Raw genomic sequence first — 12,173 nt, 5'->3', positions numbered from 1 at the left:
AACTACTCCTAGGGTAGTCCTAGGGTTTTAACTCTTCTGAGCTGGGTAGAGGGAGAGCGGAGAACAGTGCAGAGTGCAGAGCTGGTGAACCACGAGGGAGGGCTGAGCGTAGCAGGAAGTCAGCCGAGAGTAAGTAGACATGCAGCATGAGTAGTGGACCGCGCTGGAAGCTGGAATAATCTGGCAACAAGTGGCTGAAGGACCGGGGTTTATATAAGATGTTGATGACGTGAGTTGACGGGAAGCAGTTGAGTCTAATGAGGCACGGTTGGTGGAGTGCCACACCCAGGGACACATACATACACATACACAAAAAGGAACAAGAGGGAGAGAAAACATTGGAACCTGGGGAAGGGAAAAACAGGGAAACACACGCAGCTCCAGCCCGGATCATGACAGTTTAAGGTTTTTTGGGGATTTTTTTGAAAGCATGGTGTAGTTTTTTGCTAATAGTAAATGTATCTGGCTGTGCTGATTCGGCCATGTTTTTCTTTCTGAACTGACGTAGGAGGGGGTGGAGTGAAGGGGTGTTGAGGCATGTCTATAAAAAGGAGGCCTATGTAAAAACACAAACAACAACTCTACACCAGCCTGCAGTTATCCAAATGCAGCCTAAAACTTGTGCTGATGCCATTTCTTAAACAATACATATATTTTTTTACATATTCTGTGGGTTTTCCAGGTGGTATGTACTAGTAAGAAATGTAAAATAAAAAAAATTTAAAAATAAAACAATATTGCATCTTTAACTTAAAGTAAACCGAAGAAATAGAAAGTTGTTTCAGTATTGTTTTTCAGCCTGCTTAAATGTCTCTGACATGGATGAATGCTGTGATCAAACTTTCATCAGTCTCTAGCACTGACCTTCTCATTCTGTACTTGACATCTGTGTTAAACAAATCATTGCAAACACATGGCCCTCAGAAAATAGCTCAGTGGAATGATTGCTTTTAAATTAGTGCACTCTACACCTTGCATTGTTCCCCTGACATTTGCTGTATTGATTGTCTCAATGCTGGTTAAAAAGTCACAGCTTTGAGAGGTTTGATATCTGGAACTGATTAAATCCTGAAAAAATATATCAAAAGTGAGGTGACATGTCAGTGGATATAGGTGTGTCATTATTGTCTCAAAAATAGCAACATCTTAAAGAAAAATCTTTGTTCCTTGTCCTTTTTTGGCCTTTCACAAAACACTGCAGAGTCTGCTTGTAGCATTTCCAGAATGATCCTAAGACCCAAGGTTTGTAAACTTGCTTATGCAGAAAATGTCAATTAAAATATATATATATATATATATATATATATATATATATATATATATATATATATATATATATATATATATATATATATATATATAAAAGAGTTCAGTTCAGTCAGTATCCTGAGAGAATAAACTTCACTGTAAAAGCCTGTCACCCATCCATCAAAATATGTTTACTGTCATCTTGAAAATCGTTGTAAGTTATGCAATGCCTTTGTAGAAGGAATCACATTTACAGTGTTCCTTTATTGAGATTACAACCAAGGTCTATGTGATCGAATATTTGTTTTAGTATTAATTTACCATTGCAGGTGTTTGCAAAGGAATACTACCCATATTATTCCATGTTTAAATACAAAAAAATGCACATATACATGGTTTATATGGTCACATACAAAGTGAAAAAGCAAGAAGCACTCCACTTACCATCTTCTGTATCCTAAATTGTACAATTAATCTGAATTAATTGTGATTAATTTGAGTCAATAACCATCCCTGAACTTGGAGCCAAGTTAATGTTGATTCATTTACCAGACATGGTTGTCTTTTACTTCTGAAAAGTTTAAAATCATGTGTCATTTCATTTTATACCTCATTTAGCAGGCTAAACAGATAATGCATTGTTGCCTTGTGGCTGAAGGCAGTTTCAGAAGAGAATATCTCTCTAATGGTGTTAGAATTAACAAAGTAAATGCTTCACACTCTGAAAGTTAGGGTTATAAATGATGGAATAGTAGTTTATTATTTTATACAGCTCTTAAAGATAGACAGTAGATATAGAATATCTTTCTGATTTGATGTGCATGGTTTGATGTGCATGGTTTGGTTTCTACAAGTCTCTGCAACTGTGATGAACACTATTCTACCCAAAAATATTGGGTAGAATAGTGTTTATCACAGTTGCAGAGACTTGTAGAAACTGGAGCTGGTGGTGGTAGAAAGGAGGTGTGATCAAACAAGCTGCTGAACATCTCCTGGGTGTGGATGAGCTGGAGCATGTCTGGAAGAGGAAAAAAGTAGCAGGCCGATGAGAATTTGCAGTTACTGTAACATTAAACTGGGGCTAGTGAAACATGACTTCATGACTTTGTACATATAGTGGTACTCTGGCAAACCTCAGCATGCCATGTCACCCCAGTATTATCAAAAGTCATTTTTGGGATTGCATATAATCACAGATTCAACTTCACTAGAACAAGAATAGAGCGTTCTGCTCCATGCTTGGTAATGATTAGCTGTAATGACTCTGCCAATGTAGTCCTAGTCCGTGTTCCTAAGTCTTTAAGGCATGTTTCACATCTAATTTACTTTTAATGAAACCTCATTGGATAGACATTTTGGGAAGGACACTTTCTATTACATTCTAAATAATACACTCTGACATGATTATTTTCCTATTTTAAAAATATGGAGTATCATGGCGGTGCAGCAAGTAGCATTGCTGCCTCTCAGCTCCACAGTCCAATGTTCAATCCTGAGCTCAGATTACTGTCTGTGTGGATTTTCTAATGTTTTCCCATGTCCATGTGTGTTTCCTGCAGGTACTCTGGCTTCCTCCCACCACCCAGAAACATGACAGTTGGTGGATTGGCTTTGCTAAATTACCCCGGGCTGTGAGTGAATATTGTCCATGTATGTCGGATGCCCTGCAATGGATCGGCATATCATCCAGGGGGATAGGCTTGGAATCAATTGCAACTCAAACCAGGATAATGCTGTTACTGAAGATGAATAAATGTGAACAAAATCCACACTTTTTAAAATTTTAATGTGTACCAGAGAGTAAAAAGAAACCATCTCACAGACTGCTACATGTAAAGAAATGGTCCTGACACTGATATCTGACAACACATAATCGTGGGCATAACAGCAACAGTGGTCAATAGCCTATAGCATGCATTTTGAATGTCCAGTTACTTCCCCAGTGATAGGGTATGAATGCATTAGTGGAGGAGAAATACAATGAAACCTGACAGAAGCCCCGAATGCATAGATCTTATTCTCCAGACTGCCAGTCTCATTGGCACAGAGCCTGGATGGGAATCATCATTATCGAAATTACATTAAAAAAGACCTCATGGCTACATTTACATAGATACTTTCACACACATATTAGGCTCCACTGCACACTTTACTTTTAAATTTGATCAATTAGAAAAGAAAGTACTTATTCATGCTTAGTTACATAGTGAAACCAATGATACAATTTTATATTATCAGTTAATAGAACTCAAATTATCTCTGTCATCAAGCAGTATCCTTCTAAATTAATTTCATTGTTGGAGCAAGTAGATCTTTGTAATCTAGTTATATTAAGTAATAGTGCATTAATAGTAAGTAAGAGTGAAATAATCATATGTAAGGGTGAAGTAATAGTAAGTAAGGGTGAAGTAATGAGGGTGAGGTAATAATAGGTAAGAGTGAAGTAACAGTAAGTAAGGGTGAAGTAATGTGGGTGAAATAATAGTACTGTAAATTACGGGTGAAGTAATGTGGTTGAAGTAATGTCATATGAGGGATGCGAGTTTGAATTTTTCTTAATGAGACTAGTAAACAAATCCAAAAAAATCTTGGAACAATAAACAGCAAATGGTCAGGCGATCAGCAAACATCAATACCAGGTCAAAATGCAAACTCACAAACTAGGAACAGAGCAAAGTCAAAACCCAGAATAAAAATACATGGAAATCAATGTACACTGAGCATTACTTCACAGTGTGGAAGTGTAAATGGCATTTTTAAATACTGTGTGGTAGAGATAGTGTTCAGGCGTGTGTTTATAAGTCTGGTGATTGTGAACCTGACAAAGTCTGTAGTGCATGGCGGCCATGTTTGTACGCCTCGGGATCTTCTGGGAAACAGAGTTTCTGTAATAGTAAGTAAGACTTTCACACACTGGAGTGCTTTTTGTGTTTATATGAAAAAAATTATAATAACGATTGTACCAGTTCTAGTTAAGATCAGCTAACTAGCTAGCCTAGCTTGTTATTTATAGATTAGATTTTTCGATCAGTTATAAAGATTAAATAACATTTTGTTATACTCTGTCGAGAAAGAGGTTGTTTGCCTTCTCTGTAGCTTTGAAGGAAGAGAATTAATGGAAGAGAAGCTACTTGAGCAATTTGACTGTATGCATCTATATTCAAAGTGGGAAGTCATATCACATACAGGTGACTGTCCTACTAATAGACAGGTTGTTATTTTTAGTTATATTGCAGCACCGGAACATCATTGAACAGCTGATAACTTCAACACAGACTTCATGTTAAAACTATAATGATTTCAGAAAAGAATTTCATGTCAGAAATGACGCTCATAAGCTCATAAGTTCCTGGTTACACAGTTGCACTTTTTGACTATATAGCATACAGTTATAGAATGGAAATTCTTTATAATCTCACTATCCATTGTCTCCCAGATGAGGATGGGTTCCCTTTTAAAATGTTTTCAATTTAACATGTTGTAAAATATTCATTTTGCTTTATAAATGTGCTTTATAAAAGTGCTTGTGACCCATAGAATTACATGCAAAATGTGTGCTACCGATTGCCAAGTGTCAAAGTACCCCGAGTAAAGAATAAGTAATCATTTATCAGATGATCTTATCCGGAGAGATACAAAATGTACGAACAGTTGAAGGCACAGTGATACAAACACCAAGTGAATTATGAATCTGCAAGGATTCATAATCTCAATGAAATGAAGGGGGGAAATAATAGTTTGTAGAGTGACAGTGTGGTATAGATGGTGAGAATTATATTTTTAAATCTAAGCATATATGAAATACAATACTTGAAAAACAAGTAATTATAATATGTTCAATTTGTATAGTGCCTTTCCAGTGCTCAAGGACATGTCCATGTAAAAGACAATAACAATACAGAACAACAGTCAAAGGTATAGGTCATATGGACAATGGACATTTGCCCAGTCTAGAGAAAGAAACAATGCAGTTGCATAGTTATAGTAAATTTTACAACATTCAAAACCATAACAAGGGACAGACACTTAGCATCATGTAGACAGCACAGAAAGTGAATCAGTATAAACAAACACAATTAGTATTACATGAAGCAGATACAAATTATGACTGATAGTGACAGATACAAATTCTGAGATAGAGGTAGTTGTCCAAATTGCCAGGGGGAGTGAGTTCCATAGCTTAGGTGCCACAACAGAAAAAGCCCTGCTGCCCATTGATGAAAGGCAAAATCTAGGAACAAGGAGAAGTTCTCAACCAGAAGATCAGAGTGAGCGGGTGGAAATAGGAAGAAGCAAGACCATGGAGTGCCTTAAATGTAAGCAAGATCATTTTATATATAATACGGGAGGTGAAGCCAGTGAAGGTTATATAGGATGGGAGTGATATGTGCAGATCATTTAGTGTAAGTTAGTACTCTTGCAGCAGAATTTTTAATATACTGTAAGCAGGAAATCTGGTGATAATTTGTCCAAGAGGCTTAATGTAAATAATAATGGACCAAGAAATGCACCATGAGGATCACCCTGTTTGAGTCAGACAGCTTTATTATTTTATTAGTTTATTATTGTGCATCGAGATGTAGTACTGCCTATCCTTGAGATAGGACGAAAACCACGATAATGTAGCTCCTGAGATACCAATCTCAGAAAGGCAAATGAGTAATAGTTTGTGGCAGACTGTGTCAAAAGCTGAGGTGAGGTAGAGTAATAAGAGAATGGAAAGATTGCCCGCGTCACCAGAGAGTAAAAGATCATTAACAGTTTTTACTAGAGCAGTTTCACTGCTGTGATGTAGGTGGAAACCAGATTGAAATATGTCAAACTGATTATTGTGAACTAGCAGCTTGCTTGCAGCTGAGTGGCAATAACCTTTTCCATGATTTTAGAGATAAATGGTAAATTTTAAATTGGCCGATAATTAGAAAAATCAGCTAGATCCAGATTTGTTTTGTTTTTTTTAACAAGGAGTAACAGCAGCAGTCATGAGTGTTATTAGAACAGTAGCAGAAATGAGAGACATGTTTACAAAGTGTGAGATAGGAGCAGAAATAACAGAGGTACAGTGTTTTAGAAGAAATGTGGGAGCAGGATCTATCCGGCATAAAGAGGAATTGGATTTCCGTATTATGTCACTAATGAGGGAGGGGTTCACCATGTTAAAAGTAGTCAAAGTTTGGATAGACTGGACTCGCTCACAAGTAGAAATGGCCGGTTCAACACAAAACCTCTCACATAAAGTATCCAGCTTGCCCTAAAAATGGTGCAAAAAGGAACAGCAAATGTCATCAGATTGGCCAGTACTGTGGCTGGGTGCTTGCACTAGTTTGTTAACCATGCTAAACAATGTTTTAGTCCTATTCTTAGCTTTGTTGATGATTCAAGGCAGTTTTATAATGCCTAACATGTTCCAAAAATAATAGGTAATGGACAGTTGGACCCGACTTCCTAAAAAGTCGTTCAAATTATACGAATTTGACTTTCAGTGCATGAAGCTCAGCATTAAACCATGGAGAGGAGAGGGAAGCAGGAACAGACCTGGTCTTAATAGGAGCATGCTCATCTAAGGCATTAACAATAAGAGAATGATACACATCAAGTATCACAGATGGACAGGTAAAATTGAAAACATCAGAAATAGCAGAGAATGCAATCGAAACAGAAAATAAATTGGAAACAACAGCATTAATGTTATGATATTATATTTTTGCGTTGTCGTTACATTTTGTTGGACAGATTAATGAAAAATCAAAAGTAGTAAGCTTGTGACCAGAAAAAGGAATAGCCAAACCACAGGTGGAAATATTATTAAAACCAGAAGTACAGACCAGATCAAGCATATGACCATGGGAAATTAACATTCTGGAGGAGATCAAAACAGTCCAAGGCAGACTTTAAATGAGTACTATTAGAGCAAGCAGTTTCAACATGGATGATAAAGTCTCCAAGCAGATGGACATGAGATGACACAGGACAAGTTAAACTAATAGTAGTAAAATAGTCAAATAAAGGCAGTAAATGCAAGGTACTTGTTAGCCTTGATATTATCTGCAGAGGAAGATCTTTAGATCTTGCTTTAATAGAAGACTGGATCATTCAGAGTGGAGAGGGAAGCTCATTCTACTGCACAGGAACCAGGATACCAAAGCAGTTAGATTTTACATTACAAATATGTTTAGACCTTAAAGAAGGACATGCCAGATGGAGACCTGAGTTGGCATGTAGGTGTATTGTTTTGAAGCAGAATGCTTAGATAATGTGGTGGAGAGCCCTTTGATGCCTGGAATAAGATACATTACAATTAACCCAGTGATGAACACAAAACTTTAAAGACTGGTATAACCTAGCCCTTTTTGAGACATAAAGTAAACTCACTAAAAGTTTTTTTCCCCAGCAATTTAATATCCATGGTGCCTCAAATATGAGCCATAAATTTTTCCAAGAGACCACAATATTACTGTATCAAATATAACCATTATTGCCATCACCTCAGTTTATGAGTCTCATCCTTCTACTGTAATACAAGTCAGTGGGATGTCAATGTCAGACGGGACTCTCTCTAATGATGCTACTAGCTCCGGCATGAAATGAATGTCCAGTGGTTTTGACTGAAACCCTCCTTTCCTCTCCCATTCCCATAAAAAAGAAATTTACTCATTCATCAAAGAGGAACTAGATCTATCTCTGCTATGCTTTGCTAGGTTGGCTAAATGAGTTATAGACCCATTAAGCCCTTCATCACCCATGGTTCAGTGTGTGACGATGGCCAGCTTCAGACAATGAGCTCGATATAACCCTAGAAAAATCCTTGCCAATTACCAGACCCAATATCCCTCACAACTGCCTTCTGCCCTCTGTTGTCCTGAGTTGCATCTGCAAATACTACATTTAAACTTTATTTGGCCAATTTAAAGTTGGCTGTTGCAGGTAAGAGGAAAAGCTCTAGATTAGTCCAAAGTGCTTTATCAGCATGCTCTGCTACACTGAATAAAACTTAATCAGTTCTGCTTCATAGTGCCTGAATAAGTGACAGTGTCTTAGAAAAGAAATCAGTTGTCTCAGACTGTATCTTCAGCATCCTATCATTCTGCTAAATTACTCTCCATTATGATATTGTATTAGCCTTATTTCCCAAGCCACAGTAAGTAATGAACTGTAATGAATGTAATGTATTTCTGCTATACCATAATGGAACTCTACATGAATCTCCAGTTGCTTGGACAATGACATTTGCAGTTTCTGCAGCAAAAACCTTTTAAAGAATAGTCTCTGTTTCGTAGGCCGTCTTAGGCTAGCCATGACTGCTCTTAGTCTTAAGCATTTAGTAGTTCTCTGCTGCTTTTCCTCTTGCTGCTGTGACATTTGGATGGAGTGGAACTGTGCACTTTCCAGCTGGGCTGTACAAAGCCAAAGTTGACCCCACAAAGTACAGGCCCGCACCAAGCGTTGGGCAGAAACAGCAGCATGCAGAGGCGAAGCATGTCAATCGGCACTCCCCAGTGTAATTCAGGGAAAAAGCTACTGCCTACACACCAGCTCTGACTTAGTAAAGGTACATTCACACATATACCGATTTTGTCACTGCAAGTCGCTAGTCACTGTACTATGAACTCGCCAGTAGGCATTCCTACTGCTGGTTGCTATAGAAACATGCGTGGCGCAACTGGCATTCCACTTTTGACAACAAACCAGTTTTCTTGCCGTTAAAATGAAATGTTTCTGGAGGGAGAGCTTATATAAAATTCACCAGTGGAAATATGCATCGTGATAAAGGAGAAACATCTCTGTGCGCTCTCTGCCATTGTTGCCATCTATCTGTGGAAAAAGCACAAGAGCCAATTAGCTTAGCTTAGCTTATGGCCTTAGCACGTTTACAGCAAAATAATAATAATGAAAGACTCATTTTTTGGTGCAGTTGAGCAAAATCCCGGAGTAGTTCCTATCTCAGTAAGTAAGGGTGCCATTCACTATATTTTCGATGGTGACCGGGAGCCGGACCACAGCTCTTTGGCCGTGGCCTCTGTGTTTCCTGGGTGAAGTGTCCGGCTTGGTGCTGCTTGTTCCCGGGCGCCAAAGACAAGCCGGACACTGGGATTTTGCTGGATTGCAAAAAAAAAGTGTGTACATTTCATTATTATTTCTTTTATTATTATATATTTTGCTTTAAACCCACTAAAATCCTAAGTTTAAGCTAAGCTAATTAGCTACTGCCACAATGGTGCTGCTTATGCTAGTGAGTATGGGTGACTATGGATCCTGTGCCCTCTACTGTCTTCACTCTCAATGGTAGTCGCTGCAACAAGTCGCTTCAAATTTGCATAAAGTTTAACTTTTCTGAACTACATCATATTGCTGGACACGCCCACATCTAGAACAGTCGCTGTCGCTCATGTCGCCAGAAGTTGCCAGCTCTTATTGAAAATGAATGGTTTCGGGTTGCTTTGTTGCTGCGAGTTGCTGTATGTGTGAATGCTCCTTAAGCCTTGAATTACCCTTCCCCCCCAGCCTTCCACCCCATGTAGCAATATGAGAACACTCCTTGGTTACTGCCAGGCAAAAATCGAAAATCCAGTTATAACTCAGTGGCAGGCCACTGCCCTTTTTGTAAATTCTTTCTTCACATTTTCTGAAATGTCTTTCAGAATGCAGCCTTTAGACTACGGCCAATGGAAAGTTAAAGTGAGTTTTTGTGAGTCTACAAAATGATCAACTAAAACAGGGGAAAGCCACAATTTACCACACTGACCACATCCACCCACTTGTCTGCATTCCTGCCTCCAAAACTCAGAGAATGGGGCAAGCGGCCACATCCACAGAAAAATATAAACCCACAGACACAAACATGGACATATTATATTCATATATGTACACATCTTGTCAACTATATAGCTAAACACATTTTTATATATGATATATATACATCAGAAATTTAATGTATAATATATATGTAATGTATGGCAAAGTAAGGAAATTAGGATAACAAGTCATTGCTGTTTTCTAAGCATATTAAGTTAATATTCGTTTACAAATTGTTACAATTTATTCAACATAGTAGTTTAGTGATTAGTAATAATTAGAAAACTATTATGGTAAACCTTGATTGCTTACTGCTAAGTCAGTAAGTACTTAAGCATTAATTAAGGAACTATATTGTAGTGTTACCATTTATTTCATGCAAATTACATCAAGACACATCCTCACATTCCACTCATAACTGAACTTTTTAACACATTGAATGATGTGATATCCTAAATTAATACCACATTTATTGTACCTAGCATAGATTAGATGGTTCTACAAATGTGGTTGATCTGTACTGGTTAAATGTTTAGGGAGTTGGGGGGTGGTGGGGGGGTCACTGTGTAGGATTGCTGATATCATATCTAGCCTATACAAAAAAACATGGTCTTAAATAGCCTACATTATGTAAATCAAAAAAAAAGTTAATGTAGAAAATAAAAACAATTGTGCATATCTTTATCAGTTCTCAAAGCCCTGGCTATGTTGTTTAAACAAGTGTGAAGTGGCCGATCTGAGCACACAGACCATAATCAGCAAGCATGATCGTTAAAAATAATCATAAGGTGCTGTGAATTGTGCACACATAATTATGTTTGAGAGTGCAGAGCAGAGAAGCAAGTGTATGGAGAAACATATGAGAACACTTCAGTTATTCCAGGACTTCCCCCCAAAAAAGCTAAAAAAAAAATTCTGTGGCTCAGGCCTAGTATGACCTCTGTTATTAAGGTATACATACTGGGCTTTTTTTTGGAGAGATTATAATACAATAGCACCTTAAATTGTTGAATGTGCAAAAAATGTGTAAGCTGATGAGTTAATAGGTGTCCTCTAGCAATTTTCAGGAGAAATAATGCTACGGAGAAGCTCTGTGCAGGCTTCAACATCTCTCTGACTGCTGACACATGGTGAATACTGTCTGGTTTGGTTTGTTGGTGTTATGCTTTGACTTTGAACGAGTGCCACCTCAAAGTATTGCATCTTCAATCATGCTTGTCTGAACAGCCCACTGCTTTACTCTCTCTCTCTCCTGCCCATGGGAATCACACCAGCAGAAAAGAGCCTCTTCTTTTGAGATTGAGATGCTTCCTTAATGCAACAAATCCCTCATTCTTTGCCCATCTATCTTGTTCCTTTCCAGTCAATTTCACATGTTTGTCCAAACCTGATACTGTCTGGTATCGGGGTGATCATGATCGGGTGCCATTTAGCCCTTCAATGAGTTCATTGAGTTATTTTAACTGTTTTAATAATTTTTCAACATTTAGCATTCAATCTAAGAAAACATGCATTTAAGCATTAAAAATGTGTTAACCCATGTGAGGCAACAGTCTAATTTTTACAAAGTTGTATGGTTAAAATGGCTGCATTGTGCCTTAAATGGGTAACAGCAGGGGTTAGTTGCAGGGATTAGTTGTTGTTTTTGTTTTTTAGCATAGAATTGTCTATCCATGTGACATCGATGCTAACTGCATGAAAACAATAACGACATTCTACTTATACAAAATTTACTTTAAAAATGTTTTAATTAATAATCACCTTTTTATCTATAATTTGAGTAATATGATTTCAAAGTGAGCTTCTTCATCAATATTATTAAAAATAAGCAAGAAGTATTTAGAAAGAATTTACTTTTCTTCTTCCCATGAGCTTTAGGAAAATCAGAAGATGCAACTTCCTGTTGAATGTGGTAAGTGAATGTTGTGGGTTTTTCATAACCTATAATGGATGACTCATGGAAAAAGATGTTTCAAGCATGTGATGTTAAATGGATTCACACAGTAGTGCAAAAATAATGTTTTTTTTTTAGTATTTTACTGATTATATTTTAAGGTAATGTATAGTTATCGTGGGCTATGGTAAGTAAAATGCTATTTTATAAGTGCTGTAGAGGTTTTGTTAATGTTTTT

This window comes from Ictalurus punctatus, chromosome 2 (genome assembly GCF_001660625.3).
Source record: "Ictalurus punctatus breed USDA103 chromosome 2, Coco_2.0, whole genome shotgun sequence".
Taxonomy (NCBI): Eukaryota; Metazoa; Chordata; class Actinopteri; order Siluriformes; family Ictaluridae; genus Ictalurus; species Ictalurus punctatus.
Note: the sequence above shows the minus strand (reverse complement) of the source record.